The sequence below is a fragment of the Neolamprologus brichardi genome, chromosome 3 (genome assembly GCF_056152115.1).
Source record: "Neolamprologus brichardi isolate AB-2024 chromosome 3, ASM5615211v1, whole genome shotgun sequence".
Classification (NCBI taxonomy): domain Eukaryota; kingdom Metazoa; phylum Chordata; class Actinopteri; order Cichliformes; family Cichlidae; genus Neolamprologus; species Neolamprologus brichardi.
Genome location: NC_142106.1, coordinates 48346057 through 48362452, shown reverse-complemented (window position 1 = coordinate 48362452; position 16396 = coordinate 48346057).

Here is a 16396-nt window from a genome sequence, read left to right as displayed (position 1 = left end):
TTTCTGAATAACATTTGTCCTCAATTGAAAACTGAGTCAGTGGTGCTGTAAACAGATCCAATTCGCTCAAGGTGCATTCGCTTGATCGTTCGTGAAGTAAAGACATTGTTGTTTGTTTCATAGTTGTTTTTTAGAAAATATCTTGCTTAGACTTGCGTCCTGTACGTCTGACGGTTTTACCAGTCTGCCTCTTTTTCACAGTTTTCTTCGGCTTTTTAAACTCTGTCAGCCTCTGACCCAGAGGACGTTTTAATGGTCTACGTGAAATTATGCTCAGCCCCGAGCCCTCTTGCTGTTCTGGTGTGTTCGAATGAGTCAAATTCGAGAGTGAGGAGGTGACAACATCTGAAGCAAAGCCTTTGACAGCAGGTTTCAAATGAGGTTTTTGCGATGCTCACACCCCGCTTTATGAACCGGGTTACAAATCTAAACAATTTTGAGAAAATAGATACTGTTCCTCCTCCGTAAATTACAGGCGCACCTGAAAAGCCGGGCAGACCATTACCAGCCTGCGTTTCGTAATACCGTATACATCTATTATTATCCATATTGCTATGAGTTATGGCAGATACTTGACAGGCTGGAAATGTAGCTTGACTATCGTATATTCAAGCTATATATATATAAATATTACCTGAAAAAGTAATATTTTTCCAGCGGGAAAAGACAAGGATGTCGTCTCTGTGAGGGGTGGGAGACCCTTCACCTGCAGTGTGGATAATGCTTCAAGTGATGTTCAGATGGAACTCATTGACTTGCAGTCTGACACACTTCTGGCAGAGCACTTCAGGTCAGTCTCACTGCTGGACTTTTATTCCTCCCTCAAAGAAGAGAACTTTCCACACCTGAGGAATCATGCTCAGAGGATTCTAGTCCTCTTTGGATCTACCTATGTATGTGAACAGACATTCTCGGTGATGAAGTTCAACAAATCCAAACACAGGTCCTCTGTCACTGATGACCACCTCTCAGCTGTTCTTCGCATAGCCACCTCAGACATTCAGCCAGATTTCAATGCCCTTGTTCAAAACCAAAACAGGCTGGATTATTCTCACTGAAAAGGAGGAAAACATGACACAAGTCATTATATTGTTGCATTTCTATAAACTTGTTGTTTGTTGAGTTAAACATGTTAAAATAAAATGACATTCATTCGGTGGTTGTTTTTGTTTTATTTGGAATATGCGCCACAATTTCACATAGCATAGCTCAATATAAATATTTACATTATTTTATTTTTGTTTTATTCTTCTGATTACCAGTACCAGCTATTCATAATATATAATTTAGTGAATTTTACAATTTAAGAAAGTTAAGCAGACTTTGGTTCAAGATGTCGTTGATGTGGCCCTCTGACGCAACTCGGGTTTCATGTGGCCCCTTGTAAAAATTAATTGCCCACCCCTGGTGTAGAGGGTGGAAATCAGCCAAGACAGCTCATGAAATATAATAATAATAATAATACATTTTATTTGAAAGGTCACTCAAGGTCACTGTACATAGTAGAATAAAAGCAACATAAAAGCAACATAAAAGCAAGCAGTTTACAGAATCATAAAAGCATAAGACATAAACAAATAAAAAAGCAGAGTGGAGAGGTTATGTGGGATAAGCTATTTTGTACAAGTGGGTTTTGAGCTTGGACTTAAAGAGTGAGAAGGAAGAGATATTTCTTAAATCAGGAGGTTGGGAATTCCAGAGTCGTGGAGCAGAGCAGCTGAAAGCCCGGCTCCCCATGGTTGGAAGACGGGGGGAAGGGACGGAAAGTGAAAGGGAAGAAGAAGATCTGAGACAACGAGATGGGGCAGTAATCTTAACCAGATCAGAGAGATATGGAGGAGAGAGATGATGAATAGCCTTAAATGTGTACAAGAGTATTTTGAAATTGATGCGATATTTGACCGGGAGCCAATGAAGCTGCTGCAGGACAGGAGTGATGTGGTGGACAGAAGGGGTCCTGGTGATGATACGGGCAGCAGAGTTCTGGACGCGTTGGAGCTTGTGGATGGATTTTTGAGTAAGACCAAAAAGAAGTGAATTACAATAATCAATCCGGGAAGTAACAAGGCTGTGGACAAGAATGGCAGTGACATGTGGGGGGAGAAAAGGACGGAGACGATTAATGTTGCGCAATTGATAATATGCAGACCGAGTAACATTATTAATGTGTGAATTGAAAGATAAAGTACTGTTGAGGATGACACCCAAACTTTTCACAGAGGAAGAAATGAAGACCGGTGAGTTATTGATAGTAATAGAGAAACTGTTGGTTCTGGATAATGTTGATTTAGTGCCTATAGAGGAGCTCGGATTTATTACTATTGAGTTTGAGAAAATTAGAAGAGAACCATGAATTTAGTTCAGCTAAACAGAGGGTAAGGGAGGATGGGGGAAGAGCAGAATCAGGTTTAGTGGACAGCTGGGTGTCTGCTTACATATTATTGATTTCAGTTGTGTAAATCTACAAGAGCCACTACAGCTGATTTTACTGTTCCCCACCTGCTAAATTACACTGTAAGATAGAAACCCCTGCTGAGCAAAAGGAACAAAGGCTGGTCTCAGTTTTGCCAGAAAACATCTCGATGATCCCCAAGACTTTTGGGAAAATACTCTGTGAACTGTCTCTGCTGCTCATCTTCAGAAATGACAAGTATCTCAGTCTTCCACACAGCTAGCCTTTCGTTCTCGTCATTCAGATTGTATCATTGACTTTAGGATCTGTTGTTTGATCTTTTCCTTCCATCTCTCCTGGTTTATTTCTCACCGATCTCACTTGCTACAGTGACTACAATAAAAACATCCCGTTTGTGGAACAGCACATATGTGTCTGATCACTCTGGACTGCATGCTCAATACAAATCTCAGCTCCAGTAAGGACCTCAGTCACAAAGAGAAAACCTCAACACATAATATACACAAATCCCATAATGTGCACCAAATTAATACTGTTTTTTCTCAGTCCTTACAGCGCTTTCTGTCACCCAGAGCCAGTTAATGTCTCCAGACCAGCCCTAAAGAAGTGCTCCTTGATCTTTGAAAATGAATCCACTGTGAGTGTGTGAACAAATGTCATTGTTTTAAGCCCCACAGATACAATCATAGTCTAACTGTACAATGCAATGTAGTCCAAATAATCCAGCACATATGCAGCAGTTAAGAAAAGAGACAGAGGGGTCAGTGAGCAGGGACCTTTCAAAATGCTACATTTTAGTTTTTATCTTTCGCCAGAATCACACTCTTACTTTTCTGTGTTCATGTATTTTAAGTGAAATTAAAGCTAATTAGAGCTTAATGGCAAGAAAGCGAAAGTGGAAAGTGCTAAAAAAAAGAGAGAGAGAGAATTATCCTTTTAAGTGAATCTAAATATTTCCCTTCCTCTGTCTAAAAAAAGCATCATCTCCTCTCTCTGTTTATACCAACTCTATTGTCTGACTGGCTTTTGGAGACTCAGATTTGAAGTTTGCCAAACATAAAAATCGATATTGTTCACTGAATGTTTTCTAACAGTAAATATTTTTCAAACATTTGTTCCCAGTTTCTGTCTTTCCATGTGTTGTCCCTTAATCTGAACTGGAACCCAATGAAGCAGAGTGTAATCATCTCCTACGAGCCATCCTGTCACAGTGAGTGGAAGCTACAGTATCATATACTGGCTCACTGTGATTTACAATGTGAGCTATTCATGGTGGCCTAAAACAAACTGTGTGCATGCTCTTGTTGTTAAAGGGAATCGCCCTGCGAAGCCACAAGTCAGCGTCACCTCTGTTTCCTGCTTGTCCAAAGTGAACAGTCATGAAAAGATCAATTCATACAGAAGTGAATTGTAGTGGAAGCAGCAGGATCAGTCATGGACGCACAAGTTGTTTTGCAGTCTGTTTTGTGGCACCACAAGGGAGCCTGTAGTGACTGGAGCCCCACTGGATCATCACCAGTAGGAAAAAAAAAAACACCACGTGGAACATTTTTGTAGAATCGTTGCAAATTTTCCAGCACACACTGGATGTGATCTGGGAATGTAGTTTCTTGCAACATGTACTCATATATTTATGCAATACTTATGTAAGAATGCTGTTTGTTTACTTCAACTCAGCATTCAGTACAGTTATTCCCTCCAAGCTGATCACCAAACTTGTGGCTCTTAGACTCAGCAACTCCATCTGTATCTGGATCATGGACTTTCTGACCAACAGACCCCAGCATGTTAGGTCAGGCCATAACTGCTCTACCACCATCACACTCAACACTGGCACTTCACAGGGCTGTGTGCTGAGCCCGTTCCTCTATGACTGCAGACCTGGGTATGGATCCAACTCCATCATCAAGTCTGCAGATGACACCACCGTGACTGTCTCATCAGTGACAACGATGAGACTGGCTACAGGGAAGAGGTAAAGCACCTAGCTGTGTGGTCTGACAATAACCTGCTCCTGAGTACCAGCAAAACCAAAGAGCTCATTGTGGACTTCAGGAGGGAGAAGACAGATACCCATGTCCCCATCTACATAAATGGCACAGCTGTTGAATGGGTCTCCAGCTTCAAGTTCTAGGGGACCCACATCTCTGAGAATCTGTCCTGGTCAACTAACACCTCCAGCCTGGTCAAGAAGGCCCATAAGCGCCTTTTTTTCTTTACGATACTGAAGAAGAACCACCTGTCTAATGACATACTGGTTAACTTCTACTGCTGTGTGATAGAGAGCATCCTGACCAACTGTGTCACAGTGTGGTATGGGAACTGTTCTGTTGCTGACCGCAAGGCACTGCAGCGGGTGGTGAAAGCTGCCCAACGCATCACAGGGACTCCACTTCCTGCCATTGAGGATGTCCACAAGAAGAGATGTCTATGCCAAGCACGCATCATTCTCGGGGACTCCTCTCATCCTGCCTCCAGCTCCTCCCCTCCAGAAGGCGCTACAGGAGCCTTCAGATTAAAATCAGCAGGTTTAGGAACAGCTTCTTCCCCACAGCTGTCACCCTACACTGTTCACTATTGTAGTCTGTTCAGAGAGCTACGCTTCCACTGCTGTAGATATATTCATAGCACTCTGTAGATCTGTTTACCTCACACCGATACATCTGTATATATGTAGTACATCTGTATATTTGCTCTTATTGCACTTACTGATAAGATGCAAACTGTATTTTGTTACCCTGTATTTAGACATGTGTAATGACAGTAAAGTTGAATTCTAAATGCTATCCTAAACATTTAAACAAAAGCAGCTACACAGCTACAGGAGAAGTTTTTAGAAGTGATTTTTAGAAGGCCAGTAAAGAGAGCATGGAGACAGATGGAGGATTCCAAATCCACTGAATCTACACGCTTCCTGTTTCCACCTCATCCTTCCAGTGCTCTACTATACTCCCTGCTCTCTCTACCACAACTGTCTTTGAACTTGCCTGGGCCAGGTCTGAGTCCAGCTTTGCAACTCCAGCCAGGTCACATGACACAGGGGTTTGCTCTGATGTCAACAGGCAGGTCAGTGGAGCCCTCTGGTGATGGATTTATGCCAGTGAAACAGGAGGAGGCCTGAGAACAGACAGCAGGCTTACAGTTTTTTCTGAATGCTTAAACCCTAACTGTGATTCTTATAGCACAATTCCTAAAACTATTAACACTTATAGCAAAACCACTCACTGAGTTTGCAAAACTAAAAGCACAAACACTGCTTTGCACTCAGTTTGCAATTTTGTAACACACACTTTGCAAAACTGTAGGCACAACTCACTGCTTGCACTCAATTACCAAATTTCCAACACACTCCTAGCAAAATTATACACATGTATGGCTATCATTAACACTATTTTGCCAACTGTCTGGCACACTTTCACATGTGAAAACTGTTTTAGATAATTAGTCCACTTTGCAATCAGCCTAAGCACTATAAACAGGCCACAGGTAAGCTGTCTATGTGGAGTACAATGGAAGGAGCAAATTTACAGAGTTCCTTTCGAGAGAAACACAGAACGTGTAAAGCAACTGCGATATGACTATGTGCAGGTAAGCTAGTGTCATTGGTTCTGAATTTGGAAGTGCATACTGTAATGCTGTGCATGGGCCTGATGTGTTGCATTTGTTTTGTCTTGTCCAGAGAGTGATGGAACTAGAAGCAGATGCAACGGGACATGAGCTACTTTTTGTAGATGAGGCTGGTTTTAACCTCAGTAAAACCAGGAGACGTGGCAGGAACATAATTGGACACCGTGCCATCATCAATGTCCCAGGACAACGTGGTGGTAACATAACCATGTGTGCAGCTATAAGCCAAAATGGTGTTGTTCACCATCATGCAACCATAGGCCCATACAACACTGCACACATTATTGCAATCCTGGACACCTTGCATGACATGCTCACTGTTCAGAGACCAGAGCAGACCCGATATGTCATCATATGGGACAATGTTAGTTTCCATAGGGCTGCTTTGGTCCGCAACTGGTTTACAGACCACCCATCCTTCATGGCACTCAACCTCCCTCCATACTCTCCATTCTTAAATCCCATCGAGGAGTTCTTCTCTGCCTGGCGCTGGAAAGTGTACGACCGTCATCCTCATCAACAGGTAGCCCTTTTACAGGCAATGGAGGAGGCATGTGGAGATATTGACCAGGCATCATGTCAGGCCTGGATACGGCATTCAAGGAGATATTTTCCCCGGTGCCTTGGACTGGAGGATATCGCATGTGATGTGGATGAAATTTTGTGGCCGGACCCAGAAAGACGACATGATGTAGGCTGATTGTCTTTTTTTTCCCTTTTTTTTGTGAAATTCCTATTTTGTGTTCTGACTTTGTCTTGGTTTTGATGAGTGTGAATAAACACCAATACTTGAAGTTTGGATCCTTGTATATTTACATGACACTATGACAAAAGTGTGACCTCAAATTGACATCTGTACACAGAGAAAGCAAAAGCCAGATGTGTTTTGTATTCATACCATCAGTGTGCAGTTGGCGCATTGTGTGCTTAGTAGATGATGGCTTGTGTGTACTGTTTGATACGAAAACACCATTTTTACGAAGGTGTGAAGAGTTAATCTAGCTGTGTTCGCTTTTGCAAGAGAACTACAATGTTTTGATAATTGGGTGACAGGTTTTCTTATTTGTGTGTAGAGTTTTGCAAAAATAGCCAATAGTTACAAAAAATGTGCTTAAGCAATCAGAAAAAACTGTAACTAGCAGGACAAAGTAGCATGTAGTACTTGAAGGAGTCATCACAGCCAATCAGTTCTCAGGAAAATGGAACATCACATACATTTTCTCTTCTTTGATTTTCATCAATGTATTTCCTTTGAAATTTAAAAAAAAATTTTTATTTTTTATTTTGAAATATTTCCTTCTGTCAATATTTCTGCCTGATTAGAAGCTCATAGGCAGTTCCTGTCACTCTACAATAAAATAATGTAAAGGCTGCCCTCTCTGCCATCCCACTAGCTGACCTAACTGACACAAGTAAACTGTGTTAAGATGCCCTACATGGACTAAGGTTCTTGGCCACATACATATAGATTTGTGTGGCTGTAGAAATCATGCCATGAAGCTCCCAGCGCACATTTTTGATGCTTCTGTCTGTGGCAGAGGTGGTTTTGGAGCTCGGCAGAGCCTTGGTGGCTTTTACTGACTATACACCCCTACCCATTTATTATGAACAAACAGCACAACTGTTTGTGGTTTTTTTCTATATTACACTTGCATGATTTAGATTTATACTTATGTGGCAGCTAATCACTAGCCTGACAAAGTTATTTTAAATGATGTCATGTCATGAATAACATAAGTTATTTTCCATGAAATCGAAAAGTGGTGAAATTCTCAAAAAATGAATGAGACGTGCATGTAATTTGACATATTTTGTTGTTTTGTGTGTGTGTTTTTTGAAATTTTGACGTGTATCTGAAAAACACAATTTTGAAAACACTGGAAAGGCCTCAAGACATTTTTTCTTTTACTTACTATGTAAACAAAAATTCCCACCAATGCTTTTCAGTGTGAAATTTAGTGTGTAGAGAAAATACCTGTGCCGGGTTGTCTCCATCTAGTGGTGAATAACGCATTACCACTACATCAGGTGAGTTTTTCTCTGTGCACAGTGACACAAAACTCATTTAACAACATAAACTATTTAAAAAATGATGTAGGCAGATCAAGGCAATGTTACAGATTCAGTAAGAACAGAAGTTTATTGCAATCCTTCAAATATGCAGGGCGTCACACTAACACAGTTGCTTATGTCCAGCATAGCTCTGTTATTATCAATTTGATTCGAAACGTGTCCAGTTTATTGTCTTAAACTGGCATTAAAGTTTCAATGAACTAAAGTGGTCCCTCTGAGTCAGCACCCAGAAAGCTCGTCTCTTTTAAAAATGTGGCCATAAATACGAGCGCTGCTAGGATCTTAAAACACTGGGGCTAAATCCAGACCTGAAATCTTTGGAAGTTTCACTCAGTAACAGCACCTTTTTAATATTATTGACTATATTTTATAGTCACATTTATATAAAATGTCAAACATTATACGTTAGCTAAAGGTTGAAGTCACAGAATTATACTGAACAACAATGCAATTTGAGTTTTTCTTGTTTGTACTATATATTTGATTTATTGTAAGCAGCGGGAGTAAAACCTAAAGAAAAAAATAGTAAAAATATGAATGAATCTCTGCTCTTACAGCTTGTGCTTTTATTGTGCCGTGATGTCTCCTTTGAAACTGTCCTCTTGCTCGTCTTTTGGATGCTCACCTCTTCTTCACCTTTCCTGTTCCTTTCACTAAACTGCTGCACTCTTGTTCTCTGCTCTCGCCTCCTGTTCTGGTTACAATTAGAATGCAGTCAGCATGTGCCAAATTTGATGCACTGTAAACAAATATCAGACTGTAGAAAAGCCAATAATAATGCACTGAGCAAGTTCATGCCATAAGAGCTAAATGGCCATAAAAGAAAATCCTGAATGCCTAATACAGGACAGGCCAACATTGAATGCAGCCACAGATCGACATCAGTCAGCTTTCTGCATTTTCCACCTGATCACATCTGTCCTCAAAGTCATGTCATTTCCTCTGTGGTTCATTTATGTTTACTTTTACATTTGCAGTGACAATAAATTTAGTGACATAGTGCACACATTATTTCCTATGGACTGCTGGGTTATCTTGGTTTATTTAAGTTAGTATTTTTAAAGGTGCAGTCAGTCATTTTTTAGGTTATTTGATAGAAAAAAAGGATCTTGTACTCATAAATAAACATAGAATAGTGGATAAAAATGACACATTGTTAAATGTGTCATTGGTCACTGCTTAATTTCCTCATTATTTAAGCATTACTCATCCTTAGTATGTCATTTATAAATACAGATATACGTTCTTAGAAAGAACCACTTCTGAACCTGATCTCCTTACTCCAAGGAGCTTTTGTGAGTTATCATTGTGCCAGAGGAGGAGGGCATCCAATACTTCTTTCATTTCACCTGGGTTCACCTGTGGGAAAGCACAGCGCCGAATACCCTGACTATTTCTTTGAATTCAGGAGTACTAGTGAACTAATCTTGAGTGATTACTGAATTATCTGAATAAAGCTAATGAACCAGAGAAATTCTAAACTCTTAAACATCCCAGAGATATCTGAATTTATGTCTGCACCTTCACACTCCAGATATGAAGGATCATACCTGTTTTACCTCCGGTGTTATGCCAAAAAGTGATCGTCTGACAAAAACTGATTTCCAATGTCTTTACTTATATTGGGAAATAGACTTTAGTGAACATGATTTACAAAAGGGTATATATCAAGTTTAATAACGACCCATTTTTTCAAGTATATTTATAACTCTGTGTTATTGTAACTATATTAAAACCAACCCAGTCCTATTGGGACACTTAAAATATGTTTAGAGAACTATTATTATATTTGTTGCAATTTCTGCTGTCCTCTTGGCCAGATTACTCTTTAAAAAAGTAATTTTAATGTCAAATGAATAAATACAAAGTAAAAATCACTGCCAAAAAGTGATTGCAGCTTCTACCTTGTGACAGGAATGTTGTTTGTGGCACAAGATGACTCAATATTACTCATGAGGGATACATGTGACATGTTTCGCATATTATAGACCTAAAAGTTGTCTATAGCAGTTTATCCCTCCTGTTATGTTGCGGGTCAGATTGACCCAGAACAGAAGAGATGTCACATGTCATCTGCATCACTACAGAAAACGAAAAAAATCTAAATTATAAAAGAAAATTGTAAAATAATCAATGCCAGTGTTTCTGACACTTTTGGATGAGTAAATTTGCCCCGGGTCAAATTAACCCAGAAGCATAATTGGTGTTCCTGGAAACCAACATAACAGGAGGGTTAAATATGATCAACTGGTTTTTGACAACTACCGAAAATTAGTTTATGGCAGATATGACTTTTTGACACAACACCAGCTAACTGACAAGACCTAGTTAAAAGCTAATATTACGGTTGAATATTACTGCACCTAACCTTAGGCTCCAGTATTCTAAAACTCGCACTTTCCCTCTGATAAACCATATGATTATGTAACAAATATGTCAGCTTACCAAAGAACAGAGGACAATTTATTCAGGGTGTGACAGCACTTTACCACCTGTGTCCAACATATAATACAAATTTCTGGACTGGAGCATGTACATCGTTAAAAACTCCAGGACTTCATCACAGCCTCTCTCACATCCGCTTTACATGTGTAGTTTACAGGAAACTTAAATAACACTGGGTGAATATGTTTGTAGCAGGATAAAATTAGGGTCCCTTATATGAATGGGATTTAAACAGGGAGAATGAAGAAAAATATTGGCATCAGTTACCAACACTTCACTCAATTGAGACTCACTTGTGTTTAACACTGGAATATGTGAACATATTACTTATTGAGTCCTTTCTCAGTCCATGGGTTGTAAAACCGCAACATCCTCCATCCGTAGTAAGAGACAGCAGGGCCTCTTCCTCAGCAGAAGTCTCCTCCACTGCTAGCAGGAGAATGACACATGAGTATTTTAAAGGTACTGCGTGTACAGATATCACTGCTGGCTCACACAAGCTTCCTCTGACAAAGCTACAGACCTTGGCTGTGTCCCAATCCAGCGACCGCACGCTCCTGAGTACGCATTGTGAAACATATTACGTCACAGCGACGTGACGACGGCTGTCTCAATTTGAAGTGTACTCCAAATGCGCCGTCGATTTTCCCAAATTTGAAGTGTGGTCCGCTGTACACTTCGTGGTCCCATATATCCCACAATTCATAGCGCAGTGGTGGGTGTGGATAATTTTGCCGAAAAATACGGCAGAGGGCAGAGGCGGCGCAGCCGAAGAGTAAACTTTCAGAGGTAAGTTTACTGAATATGATGTCACTTATTTATGTGCGAATGTTTAATAATGAAGAACATTAAAACATGACTGTTGGCCACATGTCAGCAGAGTTATGTGACATTAGTGATGTGTCCAACTAACTTGGTTTTAAAGCCTTTACTTTTAAATATACGCCATTCAATAGTCGACCTTAATCTTACAGAGAATGTGATGATTTTATGGATAATTAAAGTCAGTCTTATATCCACAAACACAACAAGCTGAAAGTTAGTGAATGCTGCTCGGTTTGCAGTCCTGAATATCACGGCACAAGCAGGATTCACTGCACTGTTAATGTTAGCTATGTTATATTGCTGCCTCTGTTCGGTGGTGTTGAGCCAAACGGACTTTAACGTGTGTTTGAACGAGCTGACGGTTCATTCGTTAAGCTGAAAGAAAGATGCTTTAATCACAGCAGTCACACATGTGTCCACTGTACCATCTGGGAACTCTTCTTGTTCAGCACTCGTAATAACACAAACACTAAATCCTCCTTCTTTTGTGCTGTTTTGTAGCAGTGTATACACCTGAGACTGTCACCTGTCTGTCTGTCCTGCACTCTCTCTCTGTTTCTTTCTCTCTGATTGTGGAATAAAAGTATGAACATGTATTTATAAGTTACACTTGTGTTTGAATCCTGCAGCTTATCACACATTTGATTTCCATGTGTGACAACTGCAAGTGTCCAGAGTGAGGACAGACTGAGGGACCCACTGTGGAACATCATCTGTGAGGCTTTGCACCCCTGATGATCCACCAGGACAAACTCAGCAGTGTGTGAGGAAGAGGAGGAGGAAGAGCCAGCAGCAGCTGACAGATGGAGAGAATAGACAGACTGTTCCCTGTTTGTGAAGGACTGCTAGAAAAGTTTAGAATAACTAATTGTCTGTCCTGAATCAGTCTTATTAGGTAATGTTCAAATAATTTGATCATTCCAGCATTTTCAGTGTGGGAGAAAGTACTCAGGGCCTTCAAGTTACACACTATGAAAGGCAGCAACAAGTTTAATGTTCAGAAACCTAAAGTATGTATCAGCAGCAGAATGGAGCTAAAAATAAATTTTTGTTTCAGTTCTATGAAGCTTTGAGTATTTTGGATTAGTAGCACTGCTGTGTTTGTTGCATCATATTGATGTAATTGTTTATATGCTTTATATATTCTGAGGTAAGCTGATCTATAGTATTACATCATATTCTATAAGGATGTTATGTGTTTGTTTACTTTCTGCCCAGTTTGACCCATTTAGCAGAAGTCAGCCTGTTTAAGGCTCTGATATCTATTCTGTATGACTTAAAGCAGTTATGACATGGTCTGATTTTCTCACCCAATAAAGGAATATTTCATATATCAGTCTACTCTTCATGTTATCAGACACAGTTATCACAGCTCGTACATTTTGTTTTTACACATATATGTAAGCATTGAGCCAAACGTGATAATGCCAACAAATTAAACGAACAATATTTGTCTCTTATATATGATACATCTATATCAGGGGTCGGCAACCTTTCTGATGACGAGTGCCATCTAAAATTTCCTCAGAAGTCAATGTGTCATATGATTGCATTAGCAATAAATTTAATAACGCTCTATATGAACAGTTACACACTATATAGAACCACTTTATAGAATTATATTTGTTTGCAGATGTTGGCAGCTATCAGCGAATAGTTATCAGCTATTCTGAAACAAAAAAAAAGGCACTTTTTATCCATAACAACAAATGAACTGTACAACAGAAAATGCAAATGCTATCTATGGCCTCCTCACAACAATGATAAGAAAAATAAACTGGGCCAATATGGCATATTTGTTAATACAGAGACACACATGTTAATGTGATCTCTGGTCTCCCACTCAGAGACACAGGTCTTCCAGTGTCCAGCATTCAGACGGCTACCTGAGGACACTCATGTGAGAGAAAATCTGCTCACACAGACATGTAGAGCCAAATACTGTCAATAAGGCCTCTGCAATGTTCTGAAGACAGTTAAACTTGTCAGGTAGTGATTTCCAGCAGGTGAAAAGGCAGCTCCATGAACACGCACAGCTGTGGATTCCAGCTGCATGGTTCGCCACTGAATTTTAGCTGTGAAAATATGCTTCTAGCTCAGATTAACAAAGGTAGGATGATTTGCCACTAAATTTTAGCTGTTAGTATGCTTGTAGGTCACATTCACAAAGGTAGGATGGTTTGGCACTTAATTTTACCCGTCAGAATATTTTTCTGGTTAATAATCACAAAGGTAGTACGGTTTGCCACTTAATTTCGTGTTGTGCGCATGCGCAGAAACAATGGGTAGGATGGTTTGTCAGGTAGGATGGAACTAGCTGAAGTCCGGGACAAACTGCATTCCTTTTCAGCTCAATACAAAACGCGTAATATTTTCTCTGAATGCAGGACAATTCCGTCTTTTTACGGGACGGTTGGCAACTCTACTAACTATCAGTAGTATCATAGCACCCACCCAGCTGTATAGAAACTCCATCATGCTAGCTAGCACGCAGTACGAGTTACTGTAACTGACTGTAAAAAGTCAGCACAACAAAAATAAAACTCCACCTAAACTTGGTTTATATCTGACCAACATAGACTGCATGGTCATAACTTCTTACCTGAAGTTCAGTTCACCTGACACTCAGACCGGTGGCCGCCTCGGGTCTCTCCACTTGCCTCCCCTTTCTCTCATCCACCTGCTGACCTCCACCACTTGCTAATGTGGTGGAGGTCTGTGGAAGCCACCAACAAACAACTGGGTTATTTTTACACGCTGACCAGCATCTGGCCAATCCACCACCTTTCAGTGTTTATAACGTTACAAAAAAAATAAAAAATCATTGGCCCACTGCGCAAATGCCCGGTATGCCCGATGGCCAGTCCAGCTATGGTTGTGCCATCAGTTAACCCTTCGCCTAGGGTTGCCGACCCCTGATCTATATATACACTGTCAAAGATACTTGTCTTTGAGTGAAGATTTAAGGTGAGAGGAAATATAAATAACTTCAACTTGAATCTTTGACACAGAGTTCAAGCTCACTGCTGTAATATATCATAATAATCTGACAATAAATATATTGGCCATATTATATTTACATTACCAAAGTGAGATGACTTTAGTCTCATGAACAACATTAGCTAATTGTTATTTACTAACTAATCTTGAAATGACTCTTCAGTACAGAAATGAAGCCCAACAATTATGTTTTTACAGTCCCGTGGTCTCAGCCTCAGCTAATCAAAGTGATGTCATAAAAAAAAAGTAATGAATGAACAACAAAACATTTTTCTCCTTCATTTCTGTCAAACAATGCTGTATGAAACGTTTCTTGCGGTTAGTATCATGGTTGCTAGGCAACCTGAGCAGCGCGACGACGGCCAGACCGTCCCATTTCACAAGACTCTCATTTCCGCACTTCTCGTACTTCCTAGTACGCGCCGTACGTAGTACGCAAACTGCGCATACTCCAAAGCGTGCGGTCGCTGGATTGGGTCACAGCCCATGTGTGCTCATAGCCCCTAAACAAGTCTGCAGTCTGCTAGTTCAAATGCACAACATAAATTACAACTTACTGTACAATGAACACATATCGCTCACTGAGTTAGGTCATTCTTGCACCTTTTTTAAAACACACCCCTTTAGCTTACATCTTGAAAGTAGTGCAAGCCATATGGGTTCATATTCCAAACAGTAACACACGAACTTGATCACCGAAATCCGCTTAACATGGCTGCTAATTTTCAAGCTTACTAGCTTATTCACGATTAGCACACTAATAATCATCATTAACCACACATCATAACATAACCAAACGATAACATATAGAAAGAAACAATGTACGTATAAAACACAAATTCTTAACTAGCAGGAGAATAAATAATCAGTATTTTAAGGCTACTGCATGTACAGATGTCACTGCTGGCTCACGTGAGCTACCTCTGAGAACCCCACAGTTTACTCCCCAGCTGACTGTCGCGAAAGAGTCGTAAATCACCGGCATTGTAAAACTTTAAATTATTCCAGGGCATGTTAAAAACAAAACACCAAACAGATGGACTGGATATTAAACGGTATCAAAGGCACACAGATTAACACAGGGTTACAATTACATTCTACCATCGTCACATCGAGAGTTTATTCATTAATCATCAGAGTTCAACAATGTGACATCCAGTTGAAAACAACTTCAGTAACGCCAGCCAAAACATGCTAACAGTAAATAACAGCACAAAAACAGCCGTGCTTATCGACAGCTCGACATATCCTCAACAACTCACCTCAGTATGGCTGCCATCGGTCACATTTTAACTGTCCGTTTTACAGCCTCTTCCAGAAAACGAACGCTTAAGGGGTAACTATACACATATACAGTATATTGATTTTATTTGGTTTTAGAGTTTAACCTGAAATCTTTAGCTGCTGAGCAGCAGAGCTCCAAAGCGTCCCCTGTAACCATGGCTACGCAGAGGCGTAACAGTGTTCCAACTGTGACGTCACGGAGGAGAACCTATGTCAAACTGATACCTGGATCAGCCTGCAACTTTTATTGGCACTTTTCTGCTGAGATCCGGAGCTCGACGCCCTGGCACCCCGGGATAAGATGAGTTGCTGTGTTTTTCACGGAGAAAAAATAATTAACATGGAATAACGTCAGTCTCAGATGGAAAAAAAAAGATCCAAGCAAAAGAGGACAGCAGATTGAGAAGAGACTTCTTCAAACGGTAAGGAGCTTCTACCAAGTGATATTTGATAAGGTTAAAACTTCAAGCTTAAATCTAATGTCCAGATTCATGCTAAACTTTTCTGATTACTCAGTGAATCTGTTCATATGTTGCTGTTTTAAGCTATTAATTTCATGGTGACAAATATCTTTGACAAAAAATGCAGGATTAATTAAAGGCTATATATGACTGCTAGGTTAGGACGTGGTTAGGAGCAAATAGAGAGAGAAAGAGAGAGAGAGAGAGATTTTTGCTCTGATAGAAATCTTTATTATTATTTGTTTGTTTGTGGCCAATACAATAAATT